This window comes from Mustelus asterias, chromosome 8 (assembly GCF_964213995.1).
Source record: "Mustelus asterias chromosome 8, sMusAst1.hap1.1, whole genome shotgun sequence".
Lineage (NCBI taxonomy): Eukaryota > Metazoa > Chordata > Chondrichthyes > Carcharhiniformes > Triakidae > Mustelus > Mustelus asterias.
Window position 1 is genome coordinate 53,903,100 of NC_135808.1, and position 14,413 is coordinate 53,917,512.

Sequence of the window (14,413 nt, forward strand, 5' to 3'; positions counted from 1 at the left end):
CCACCTCTACCACCCTTTCAGGCAGTGAGTTCCAGATTAACACTACCCTCTGAGTGAAAAAGGTTTTCTCAAATCCCCTCAAAATCTCCTGCCCCTTACCTTAAATCTGTGCCCCTTGGTTATTGATCCCTTCACTAAGGGAAAAGTTTCTTCCTATCTCTGTTTGTGCACCTCAATCAGGTCCACCCTCAGCCTTCTCTGCTCTAAGGAAAAGAACCCCAGCCTAACCAGCCTCTCTTCATAACTGAAACACTCCAGCCCAGGCAACATCCTGGTGAATCTCCTTTCACCTTTTCTAATGCAATCACTTCCTTCCCAGAGTGGCAACCGGAACTACACATAGTACTCTAGCTGTGGCCTAACCTGCATTTTTTATATAGCTCCATCATAACCTCCCTGCTTTTATATTCTGTACCTCGGCTAATAAAGGCAAGTATCCCATATGCCTTAACCACCTTTTCGACCGGTCTTGATGCCTTCAGGAGTCTTTGGACAACTGAAGGGTTGTGCAATTTACTGAAGTCACATTAATTAACTTGATTGTCTCATGCTACAGAGGATCCTGAAAATAAGTTAGCCAGGAGCCCACCCGTCCTGATAACTCATTTGCAAATCGAGGTAATAGGCAAGATTGTGCCCCGATCAGACGTGGCTCTGATGAGATGCCAGAGATTCCCCTTGTGAAGATTCTCTTGCATATCCTGTATTGATTGCTCACAGTGTGCTTTCATAGAATCATAGAATCTACAGTATAGAAGGAAGCCATTTGGCCCATCGAGTCTGCACCGACCACAAAACCACCCAGGCCATATACCCATAACCCCATGTACTTCCCCTAGCTAGTCCCCACAACACTAAGGGCAATTTAGCATGGCCAATCCATCTAACCCGCACATCTTTGTTTCTGTGGGAGGAAACCGGAGCACCTGGAGGAAACCCACGCAGACACGGGGAGAACATGCAAACTCCACACAGACAGTGACCCAAGCCGGGAATCGAACCCAGGTCCCTGGAGCTGTGAGGCAGCAGTGCTAACCACAGTGCCACTGTGCCCGCCCTCTACATTGGGGAAACCAAGTGCAGATTAAACGCCATTTAGTCTCCAGACATGACTCCAAGCTGCCTGTCACCTGTCATCTAAATACTCCATCTTGCTCACACGCTAACATCTCTGTCCTTGCTCTGCTGCAGTTGGAGCTCGGTGGTAGCTCAAGGAACAGCACCTCCTCATCTTTCAATCAGGCACTTTGCAGTCTTCTGAGTTCAACATTTTCAAATTATTATCACTGGCTCCATTTTGTGTTCCTTTTTCAATCTGAGTCTCACCTTTCTTTTGTTTTTTTGCTTTGAAAGAGCAATTGCTCATCATCCTGTTAGCAACACCTTCTCAAGACATATCTTTTATTTCTTTACTTGGTCCATTTGACATGGTGGCACAGTGGTTGGCACTGCCGCCTCACAGCGTCAGGGACCCGAGTTAAATTCCGACGTTAGGTCGTTGTCTGTGTGGAGTTTGCGTGTTCTCCCCGTGTCTGCATGGGTTTCCTCTGGGTGCTCTACTTCCCTCCCAGAGTCCAAAGATGTGCAGGTTAGGTGGAATGGCCATGTTAAATTACCCCTTAGTGTCCAAAGATGTGTGGGTTTTGTGGGTTACGGGGATCGGGCGGGGGCTGTGGCAGGGGGTGTGAGGCTCGTGTTCCTGGGTGCGATGCTGAGCCGGTGCAGACTCGATGGGCTGAATGGCCTCCTTTGCACTGTGGGGATCACAATCCTTTCCCATTGTTGTCCACCCTCTCCCCCCCTCCCCGACCCCCGGCCCTCTTCACCTGCTCAAAGCTTATTACATTTTTAACGTTTCCCAACTTTGATGAAAGATCATCGACTCGAAATGTCAATTCGATTTTCCCTCTTCACAGAGGCTGCCTGAGCTGCCGAGTATTTCCAGCATTTTTTTGTCATAGTTTTTTTTGGTGCATAAGACTGTTTCGGTGCAGGGGGGAGAGTTTTTGGGGGAGAAGGTCAGAGGGCAGGGGGGGGGGAACAGATCCACTTTAAGCGTGGCTGGCTTCTGCCTGGCAGCAGCCCTCCTCCTGCTTTCAGACGGGTTTCGGTGGCTGCTGTGATGGACGTGTTGGAGAGTCGCCACGTCCTCTCAGTCTGACTCGCTAGTTCGCCTGGAGCAGCTCGGAAGCTGAGAGCTGCGCTCCAGACAGTACAGCCAGCTTTCAAAGCCTGTCAGCATAACTCTGCCAGCTGTTTGCAGAAGGCTCTGAGGAATCCCCAGGGTGCGGCTTCCTCTGGAGGTCACGCCAAACCGTTAACCCTTTAGCAGCCAATGACTCCGAGCAAAGCCCCAGCCACATAGTGCAAAGCTCCCAGCTACACCTTAATGGGAACTTGAAATACAAAGCGATTCAGCAACAACCACTGTGACAGAGGATACCTTAATAAGAAGTTTAACAAGGATACCAGCCAGCTACTAGGGTCTTTCCTTCACCATAGTGTGTTTCTGACATGTTTCTCAGGCAGTATAGTTCATGCTGTAGCAAGTCCTCAATTCACCGGCCATAATACAGGAGTGGGTGTTTTCCAAGCTGTTAGTCACATGTGTGGCTCATCACCTTCCTGGTTAGTGAATCAAACTGAATAATAGAGACCATTACCGTCCACGTGATCCCAAAGCACAGGCAGTCAAACAGTCAGCTGTGGAACAGAGGGTGCTCATGTTTTATCTTTAAGTCCTCGTGAAGGATTTACTTCTTGGGTTACCCAATGGTGGTCGATGTCTGTCAAGTGGGGGATCGATGAGGATTGCCCCCTTCTGTTTTTCGAGCAGTCTTCCACAAAAATAAATAAACGTCAGTGGGACAAAATGCCAGCTGTGACTCTGAAATCATAGAAATAGAAACCCTCCAGTGCAGAAGGAGGCCATTCGGCCCATCGAGTCTGCACCGACCACAATCCCACCCAGGCCCTACCCCCACATATTTTACCCGCTAATCCCTCTAACCTACGCATCCCAGGACTCTAAGGGGCAATTTTTTTAACCTGGCCAATCAACCTAACCCGCACATCTTTGGACTGTGGGAGGAAACCGGAGCACCCGGAGGAAACCCATGCAGACACAAGGAGAATGTGCAGACTCCACACAGACAGTGACCCGAGCCAGGAATCGAACCCAGGACCCTGGAGCTATGAAGCAGCAGTGCTAACCACTGTGCTACCGTGCCGATATGTAAAGACTCTCCTGTGATTGTTACTGGAAATATTGCTTGGGAATCTCAGGCCTCAGCTTTCCACACTATCTTCCTCCCCGGAGGCTGGAGGCATCGTTAAAGGGGCAGCAGGGTCCTGTTGACTGGCTTGGCTTGTTGACAACATGGCGATCCTGGAGACAGTGGGCACAGGGTCAGACCAGGGGGAAAAAAACAGTCTTTCCCAGTGCATGGCAGTGATACCTGGAGATGCTGGCGTTGGACTGGGGTAAGCACAGTAAGAAGTCCCACGACACCAGGTTAAAGTCCAACAGGTTTATTTGGTAGCACAAGCTTTCGGAGTCTCGCTCCTTCATCAGGTAAGTGGGAGTTCTGATCACAAGCAGGGCATATACAGACACAAACTCAATTTACAAGATAATGGTTGGAATGTGAGTCTTTACAGGTAATCAAGTCTTAAAGGTACAGACAATGTGAGTGGAGAGAGGGCCAAGCACAGGTTAAATAGGTGTGAATTGTCTCTAGCCAGGACTGGGCGGAGTCTGCACGCTCTCCCCGTGTCTGCGTGGGTTTCCGCCGGGAACTGCAAAAACAATGGAGTGAGAGCTGAAGGGAACTCATCTGTTTCACCATTCTCACTCATCTTGCATTATCCATCAATTCTTCACAAAGTGCTGATGAAGACATGTAAAGACATTGGCCTATTTCTCTCTCTCACACACACACACAAATCAATCTGCTGTGCTCTTAGATTTCACATCAGCTGGTCTAACAGTTCAAGGGAGTTCTTGTTGCTTCTGTCTCTCCATGTCTGGCTGAATAATTCCTATAAATCACTCAACTTATTTGTTGTTTTATCTGCCTGGTTTCTGATCGGTGCAGAAACATTGCACTATGGGTCCAGAAGCAAAGTGACTGAGAAATGACATTGGTATCGATTCTATTTGCCATTAGATCGTAAGTCATTGGAGCAGAAGTAGGTCATTCGGCCCATCAAGTCTGTTCTGCCATTCAATGAGATCATGACTGATCTGGTGTGATAATCCTCAACACCATTTTCTCACCTTATCCCTATAACCCTCAATTTCTTGACTGACTATCTGTCTGTCTCAGATTTGATCATATTTAACAGCCCAGCCGCCACAGGTCTTTGCGATAAAGAATTCCACAGATTCACTACCTTCTGAAAGAAGAAATTCCCCCTCATCTCTGTCCTAAATGGGCGACCCCTTATTCTGATATTACGCTCTGGACTTAGACTCTCCCTCAACAACCCCTCAACAGCTACCCTGTCAAGCCTCCTGAGAATCCCCTATGTCTCAATAAAATCCCCTCTCATCTTCTAAACTCCAATGTGCACAGACCCAAACTATTCAACCTCTCCTCATAAGAAAATCCATCCATACTCGGGATCAACCCAGTGAACTTTCTCTGGACTGCCTCCAATGCCAGTACATCTTTCCTTAGACAAGGAAACTGTTTGCATTATTCCAGCTGTGTCAAACTAGTGTCTTGCATAGTTTTAGCAGGATGCTCATAGCTCTCGCTACATTTCCTAAATTACGTCAGCGTCCACACTACAAATAGTACTGCACTTTGTGATCTCCCACCGCTGTGAAAGGCGCTATATAAATATAATTCATTTGTTATAGAAACAAGCCCCACTTGCTCAAGTGCAGAATGCTTGGAAAGAGCCAAGGTGTAGGGAGCCTATCCACCCCTCCCACATTCCCTCCACCCTCCCCCACCCTCCACTCCTTGCAGATGTCTGCAGAGACACTGTTGGGATTTAATGAGCAGGAACCATTGTACTGCCCTTTGATATGGAGTACTACTGACCTTTATCCAGCTTACCAACAGCACTCTGCCCTGCACCAACCCAAACTGCCCAACCTGCTCACCCTCCCTATCCCCCCTCTCACCCTCCCCACACCCCCATCTCCACACCCCTCCCCCACCCTCCCTACACCCCCATCTCCCCCCCACCCTCCGCTCACCCTCCCCACACCCCCATCTCCCCCCCACCCTCCGCTCACCCTCCCCACACCCCCATCTCCCCCCCACCCTCCGCTCACCCTCCCCACACCCCCATCTCCACCCCCCTCCCCCACCCTCCGCTCACCCTGCCCACACCCCCATCTCCCCCCCACCCTCCGCTCACCCTCCCCACACCCCCATCTCCCCCCACCCTCCGCTCACCCTCCCCGCACCCCCATCTCCCCCCCACCCTCCGCTCACCCTCCCCGCACCCCCATCTCCCCCCCACCCTCCGCTCACCCTCCCCGCACCCCCATCTCCCCCCACCCTCCGCTCACCCTCCCCGCAACCCCATCTCCCCCCCACCCTCCGCTCACCCTCCCCGCACCCCCATCTCCCCCCCCACCCTCCGCTCACCCTCCCTACACCCCCATCTCCCCCCACCCTCCGCTCACCCTCCCCGCACCCCCATCTCCCCCCACCCTCCGCTCACCCTCCCCACACCCCCATCTCCCTCCCCCACCCTCCGCTCACCCTCCCCACACCCCCATCTCCCCCTCACCCTCCGCTCACCCTCCCCACACCCCCATCTCCACCCCACCCTCCGCTCACCCTCTCCACACCCCCATCTCCCCCCCACCCTCCGCTCACCCTCCCCACACCCCCATCTCCCCCCCACCCTCCGCTCACCCTCCCCACACCCCCATCTCCCTCCCCCACCCTCCGCTCACCCTCCCTACACATCCAACGGTAACCCACCTCTCAGAATTCTCCGTCTAATTTAAAGGTCCTGACCGGTTACTTCTCAAATATGACTGGTCCATTATATTAACTGTGCAGAGCATAAACTCTCATGCTGCGACTATCCACGTTGCTTATAATCCTGTTTGTAGCCAGATATTACTCTCGCCTTTGGTACAGATTAAACCCAGCATTAAGTACTTTATCAGAGATTGCATTCCACAAATGCGAAACTACATTGGAACTCCATTTATGCCTGAGGTCATTTTGCATTTAGATCTTTCACCTCTGTAATCACAGCTAATTATGATAAACAGCTTACAAATATAGTCTACATGTCTCTCATTGCCTCAAAGAGCAGAATCAGTGCTGACTTGAAACACTGCTGCCTCAAAGCATTTCACTTTTTCCCGAATACTGGCTCACAAGGAACAGGACACAACAAGTCAGAGAGAAAGTATCAGGATAATGTGAATATTCCAACCCAGGGTGTTCACGCCATTTTAACATCACCCACATTTTCCAATCCTTACTTACACTCATGGTTACATTCAGAAGGACTTCAGAATATTTGATCAAAGTGCCATGATAGGGAAATGGAGGGAAAGAGTGAAAAGGATAAAGAAAGAAAAAATGGTGAAAGGGAAAAAGAAATCAAAGAATGGAAGAGGGAAGTGAGACAAAGGAATTGTGAAAAACCTTTCGGCGGGATTCTGACTGAGATAATCCCACGGATGGTAGCTTCGCACAATTGGCTCCTCAGCCAAGCACATACACCAAATGTCTGAACCTATGGTTCCTCTCGTACTGAGCAGGATTACTATTGCAACAACAATTACTACTGCAACAAGAGAGAGCAAAAGGCAGAGATCAGGAAAGTGAGTTTGGGGCTAAAGCAGCAGGGAGGAATGGAGAGGGAGAGAGAGAAGGGAAGGTAAAGGGACAAAAGGAAGAGTGATTAATTCAAACCATAGAGCCTCGACAGTACAAAAACAGGCTATTCAGCCCATCGAGTCTGCACCGACTCTCCGAAAGAGCTTCTTACCGAGGTCTCTTCCTCTGCCCTATCCCCATAACCCTGCGCATTTCCCATGGCTAATTCACAAAAACTCACATCTTTGGGCACTAAGGGGAAATTCAGCATGGCCAATCCACCTCACCTGCACAGCTTCGAACTGTGGGAGGAAACTGAAGCACCCAGAGGAAACCCACACAGACACGGGGAGAACATACAAATCCCACATAGTGACCCAAGGCCAGAATCGAACCCGGGCCCCTGGCGCTGTGAGGTAGCAGTGCCAACCACTGTGCCACATGCCATCCCTCATAATTAGTAAACCAATGTTGTAAATTATGTGTAACACAAGACTCAACTCAGTGCATGGCAGTTCATCAGGTTGAAGGTTCCAGCTGTATTTTGGACCAGTAAAACCAACGGACAAAGGAGACGCTCATCGAATTTGGGCTAGTTTTAAAACAGTGCCTTAATGTTTGGTTCTCAAGATTGCCTTAAGGAGATTTCAGCAACCAGTTCAAGTGTTATTCTTGATGATCTTTGTTGAATTGTCCATGAAGATTCTCCATGCCTTAATTATTTACTCTGGAACTGAGGAGCCTCAGCTCTTGACCTTGTCCAACAGGTATGAGGTACTTGCCCCCTGTGTGGATGAGGAAAAGGGTTGTAGGGAGGATCAGTTTGTTGACCACTGCACCATGGTACAGGAGGCCATTCAAAAGGGGGGTGCGAAAAGACAAGCGGTAGTTGTGGGGGGTTCTATAATTATGGGAAATGATAGCATCCTTTGTAAGCCAGATCGTGAGTCGCGCATGGTATGTTGGTTGTCCGGTGCCAGGGTGAGAGACATCTCTGACCAGCTGGAAAGGATATTGGAGTGGGAGGGGGAGGATCCAGTTGTTGTGGTCCACGTTGGGACAAACAACGTAGGAAAGACCAGGAAAGAGGACCTGTTTGGGGATGATCAAGCACGAGGAACTAAATTAAAGAACAGGTCCTCAAAGATTATAATCTCTGGATTACTACCCGAGCCACGTGCCAATTGGCATAGGGTTGAGAAAATTAGGGAAGTTGACACGTGGCGAAAGGAATGGTGCGGGAAAGAGGGGTTCCATTTCATGGGACATTGGCGTCAATATTGGAACAGGAGGAATTTGTATCGTTGGGATGGTCTTCACCTGAACCGATTTGGGACCAGTGTCCTAGCGAAAAGGATAAATAGGGTGGTCACAAGGACTTTAACCTCGCAAATTGGGGGGAAGGGAAGAATAAAACTACGGGAAGTATAATGGTTAACAGGAAGCAAGGCAGCAGGTTAGTGCGGGGAGAAGGTTTCAACTACATCGAAAATCAGGAAAAAAGTTAAAAGGAAGGAAAACTCAGGAGATTTTATGAATTGAGGTGTTAGGATTCAAAAAGAGAGTGCTAAAACTAGCATAAAGGCACTTTATCTGAATGCTCGTAGCATTCCAAACAAGGTAAATGAGATGACGGTGCAAATCATCATGAATGAGTATGATTTAGTGGGCATCGCAGAGACATGGCCGCGATTCTCCCATCGCGACCCACTGGTGGGTCAGGGTGGGAGATGCACGTCGCTGGACTTGTCCCAGGATTTGCGCATGTGCCGGAAATGCATGCGCATCTCCCAGAGCTGGCGAACAGTCGCCGGTCAGACCACGCTGGAAACCAGCGGGAAGGCGGGAAAGTCATTTAAATCTGTTTTAAATTGTTTTAAATGTATTTTCAATCTAATTATCGGGAGCTTTCAAATCCCAATTGAATCTCGCACCCCGCCAGGAGTACATCATTCCGGCGGGGTTTAGTCTAGCTCCCCACATTCGGGGAACGAGCGGGGGACCCCGCCAGAATGAAGGGGGGGGGGCAATTGGGGCTCCTAGAGGCTCGTCGGTGGGGGATGGTGCCCCCTGGGCATGGGCACCCTGGCAGTGCCAGCCTGTGCCCCCCAGAACTGTCCATTGGGCATCGGGCAGTGCCAAGGGGGTGGGGCCTATTGTGGGTGGGGCCTGCGGTGATCGGTGGGGATGGGGGGCCCCGTTGCCACTCTGCAGACAGGATCGGCCTGGGATGGAGGGAGGGCAGCGATTGGGGCGGGCTCCGGGGGAGGGGTGTCTGCCGGGTGAATGGGGTGGGGGGACCGCCACTGTTGGGGGGGTGGGCTGTGCTTCGGGGCGCTCCGGGACTGGGGGGGGGGGCGGGGTATGGGGTCAGTGTTCGCCCGGGAATTGTCGAGGGGGCCGCAATCAGCCCATGGGGCGGTGGGGTGAGGGGCGGCTGGAGGGGCAGCACTGCACACTGCAGGGATCCTGGGCGCTGGCCAGCAAACGGGGGCCACTGTGCATGCGCAGAGTTCCGGAACTGTCAGACTCTGGTGCGAATAGCACCGCTCCCCCCCCCCCCCCCCCCGCTCCCCCCGCCGCCCCTGGTTTTTAATGAGATTCACGGCTGGGACCTCTGCAGTGCACAGAGTGCGGAGATTCGGGTGAGAAACTGAACTGATAAAACAGTCGGGATTTAGAACAGTTTTCCCGTCAATTCAGCACTTTTGGGAGAATCGCAGCCATGTTTGCAGGATGGTCACGACTGGGAGTTAAGTATCCAGGGGTATCAGGCTATTCGGAAGGTCAGACAGGAAGGTAAGGGAGGTGGGGTAGCTCTGATATTTAAGGATGACATCAGGACGGTAGTGAGAGATGATATAGATTCCATGGAGAAAAAGGTTGAATCCATTTGGGTGGAAATCAGAAATAGTGAGGAGAAAAAGTCACTGATAGGCGTTGTCTATAGGCCACCAAATAATGACATCATGGTGGGTCGAGAAATAAACAAAGAAATAACTGATGCAATAAAAATGTTACAGCAATTATCATGGGGGATTTTAATCTACATGTCGATTGGTCAAACCAGGTCGGTCAAGGCAGCCTTGAGGAGGAGTCCATAGAATGTATCCACGATAGCTTCCTTGAACAGGACGTAATGGAACCGACAAGGGAGCAAGCTATCCTAGATCTGGTCCTGCGTAATGAGATGGGAATAATTAATGATCTCACAGTTGGGGATCCTCTCGGAAGGAGTGATCGCAGTATCGTTGAGTTTAACATACAAATGGAGCATGAGAAGGTAAAATCCAATACCAGTGTCTTGCGCTTAAACAAAGGGGATACAATGGGATGGGAGAGGAGTTGGCTAAGGTAGACTGGGAGCAAAACTTTATGGTGGGACAATTGAGGAACAGTGGAGGACTTTCAAAGCGATCTTTCACAGTGCTCAGCAAAAGTATATACCAGTGATAAGGAAGGACTGTAGAAAAAGAGATAATCAGCCATGGATCTCTGAGGAAATAAAGAAGGATATCAAACTGGAAGAAAATGCAAACAAAGTGGCAAAAATTAGTGGGAACCTAGAGGATTGGGAAATCTTTAAAGGTAAAGGGGGGGAGGTTTAACACAGATATCAGAAGGACATATTTTACACAGAGGGTCGTGGGGGCCTGGAATGTGTTGCCGGGCAAGGTGGTGGAGGCGGACACACTGGGAACGTTTAAGACTTATCTAGACAGCTATATGAACGGAGTGGGAATGGAGGGATACAAAAGAGTGGTCTAGTTTGGACCAGGGAGCGGCGCGGGCTAATTGTTCCTTGTTTCTCATTTCAAGGCTTCATTCTATGATCATCTTGCTGGTGCCAGTACAGAGCGAGACTGCGGATAGTTGGGAACCTGTCTCGGGGGCAGGGAATTCATATGGTGTTCGTGGAAGTGGAAATGAATAGGGTTGGGAAGCATTTTCCGATCAGGGCCAGTGTGATCTCCTGGACTCGTTTCGATCGCCTCAGGGGGTCAGAGAGGAATTTCCCAGATTCTTTTTCCCCATATTGGCCCTGGGGTTTTCACTCTGGGTTTTCGCCTCTCCCTGGAGATCACATGGTCTGGAATGGGGGGGGTGGGGGTGAGTTAATAGGTTGTGATGAACAAAGCATCGTAGCTGTGAGGGACAGCTCGGTGGATAGGATATTGGTATGTAGATAGGCTGGAAAATTGGGCGGGGATCTTGGATTCAGGATTCAATCCTGGACCGGGGAGCGGCGCGGGCTTGGAGGGCCGAAGGGCCTGTTCCTGTGCTGTATTGTTCTTTGTTCTTTGTTTTGTTGTTGTAAACAGAAAGCCACAAAAAAAGCTATAAAGAAAAGTAAGATGGATTATGAGAGTAAACTAGCTCAGAATATAAAAACAGATAGCAAAAGTTGCTACAAATATATAAAACGAAAAAGAGTGGCTAAGGTAAACATTGGTCCTTTAGAGGATGAGAAGGGGGATTTAATAACTGGAAATGAGGAGATGGCCAAGGCATTGAACAGGTATTTTGTGTCGGTTTTCACAGTGGAAGACACAAATAACATGCCAAAAATTGATGACAATAAGACTATGGCAGGTGAGGACCTAGAAACTACCAGTATCACTAAAGAGGTAGTGTTGGGCAAGCTAATGGGGCTAAAGGTAGACAGGTGGAATAATGGAATGCATCCCAGGGTACTAAAAGAGATGGCGGGGGAAATAGCAAATGCACTAGTGGTAATTTACCAAAATTCGCTGGACTCTGGGGTGGCTCCCGCAGATTGGAAAACAGCAAATGTGACGCCACTGTTTAAAAAAGGAGGTAGACAAAAGGCAGGTAACTATAGGCCGGTTAGCTTAACTTCTGTAGTAGGGAAAATGCTTGAATCTATCATCAAGGAAGAAATAGCGAGACATCTGGATATAAATTGTCCCATTGGGAAAAGGCAGCATGAGTTCATGAAGGGCAGGTCATGTTTGACTAATTTGGTGGAATTCTTTGAGAACATTATGTGCGCAGTGGACAGTGTGGAACCTGTGGATGTGGTGTGTCTGAATTTCCAGAAGGCACTTGATAAGGAAACCTCACTATAAGAACCTATAAGAACCTGGTCACCTCACTATAAGAAGGATGTGGAAGCGCTGGAAAGAGTGCAGAGGAGATTTACCAGGATGCTGCCTGGTTTGGAGGGTAGGTCTTATGAGGAAAGGTTGAGGGAGCTAGGGCTGTTCTCTCTGGAGCGGAGGAGGCCGAGGGGAGACTTAATAGAAGTTTATAAAATGATGAAGGGGATAGATAGAGTGAACGTTCAAAGACTATTTCCTCGGGTTGATGGAGCTATTACAAGGGGGCATAACTATAGGGTTCGTGGTGGGAGATACAGGAAGGATATCAGAGGTAGGTTCTTTACGCAGAGAGTAGTTGGGGTGTGGAATGGACTGCCTGCAGTGATAGTGGAGTCAGACACTTTAGGAACATTTAAGCGGTTATTGAATGGGCACATGGAGCGCACCAGGATGATAGGGAGTGGGATAGCTTGATCTTGGTTTCAGATAAAGCTCGGCACAACATCGTGGGCCGAAGGGCCTGTTCTGTGCTGTACTGTTCTATGTTTCTATGTTTCTATAAGGTGCCACACCAAAGGCTGCTGCATAAGATACAGATGAGTGAATCACCTGAGGAAGGAGCAGCGCTCCGAAAGCTCGTGATTCCAAATAAACCTTTTGGACTTTAACTTGGTGTTGTGAGACCTCTTACTGTGCCCAGCCCAGTCCAACGCCAGCATCTCCATATCATGGCATAAGATAAAGGTGCACGGTGTTATGGGTAATGTATTAGCATGCATAACTAACAGAAAACAAAAAGTGGGGATAAATGGGTGTTTTCCTGGTTGGCGATCAGTGACTAGTGGTGTGCCTCAGGGATCAGTGTTGGGACCGCAATTGTTTACGATTTACACAGATGATTTGGAGTTGGGGACCAAGTGTAGTGTGTCAAAGTTCGCAGATGACATTAAGATGAGTGGCAGAACAAAGTCTGCAAAGGGATATAGATAGTCTATGTGAGTGGGCAAGGGTTTGACAGATGGAGTATAATGTGAGTAAATGTGAGGTCATCCATTTTGGTAGGACTAACAGCAAAATGGACCATGATTTAAATGGTAAAAAATTGCAGCATGCTGCTGTGCAGAGGGACCTGGGTGTCCTTGTGCATGAATCACAAAAAATTGGTCTGCAGGTGCAGCAGGTAATTAAGAAGGCAAATGGAATTTTGCCCTTCATTGCTAGAGGGATGGAGTTTAAAAATAGTGAGGTTATGTTGCAGCTGCATAAGGTGCTGGACCACACCTGGAGTACTGTGTACAGTTTTGGTCTCCTTACTTGAGAAGGGATATACTGGTACTGGAGGGGTGCAGAGGAGATTCACTAGGTTGATTCTGGAGTTGAGAGGGTTGGTTTATGAGGAGAGACTGAGTAGACTGGGACTATACTCATTAGAATTCAGAAGAATGAGGGGAGATCTTGTAGAAACATAGAAGATTATGAAGGGAATAGATAAGATAGAAGCAGGGAGGTTGTTTCCACTGGCGGGTGAAACTAGAACTAGAGGGCATGGCCTTAAAAAAATGGTAAGCAGATTTAGGACTGAGTTGAGGAAAAACTTCTTCACCCAAAGGATTGTGAATCTGTGGAATTCCCTGCCCAATGAAGCAGTTGAGGCGACCTCGTTGAATGTTTTTAAGGCAAGGATAAATTTTTGAACTGTAAAGGAATTACTGTTCAAAAGGGAAGTATATTCCAGTTGGAGAGTATATTGGAGTGTATATTCCAGTTAAAGAGTATGTTCCAGTGTATATTCCACTTAGAGAGTGTGTTCAAGTGTATATTCCAGTTAGAGAGTATGTTTCAGTGTATATTCCACTTAGAGAGTGTGTTTGAGGGTATATTCCAGTTAGAGAGTATGTTTCAGTGTATATTCCACTTAGAGAGTGTGTTCAAGTGTATATTCCAGTTAGAGAGTATGTTTCAGTGTATATTCCACTTAGAGAGTGTGTTCGAGTGTATATTCCAGTTAGAGAGTATGTTTCAGTGTATATTCCACTTAGAGAGTGTGTTCGAGTGTATATTCCACTGAGAGAGTATGTTTCAGTGTATATTCCACTTAGAGAGTGTGTTCGAGTGTATATTCCAGTTAGAGAGTATGTTTCAGTGTATATTCCACTGAGAGAGTGTGTTCCAGTGTATATTCCAGTTAGAGAGTATGTTACAGTGTATATTCCACTGAGAGAGTATGTTCCAGTGTATATTCCAGTTAGAGAATATGTTACAGTGTATATTCCACTGAGAGAGTATGTTCCAGTGTATATTCCAGTTAGAGAGTATGTTACAGTGTATATTCCACTGAGAGAGTATGTTCCAATGTATATTCCAGTTAGAGAGTATGTTACAGTGTATATTCCACTGAGAGAGTATGTTCCAGTGTATATTCCAGTTAGAGAGTGTGTTTGAGGGTATATTCCAGTTAGAGAGTATGTTCCAGTGTATATTCCAGTTAGAGAGTATGTTCCAGTGTATATTCCAGTTAGAGAGTATGTTCCAGTGTATATTCCA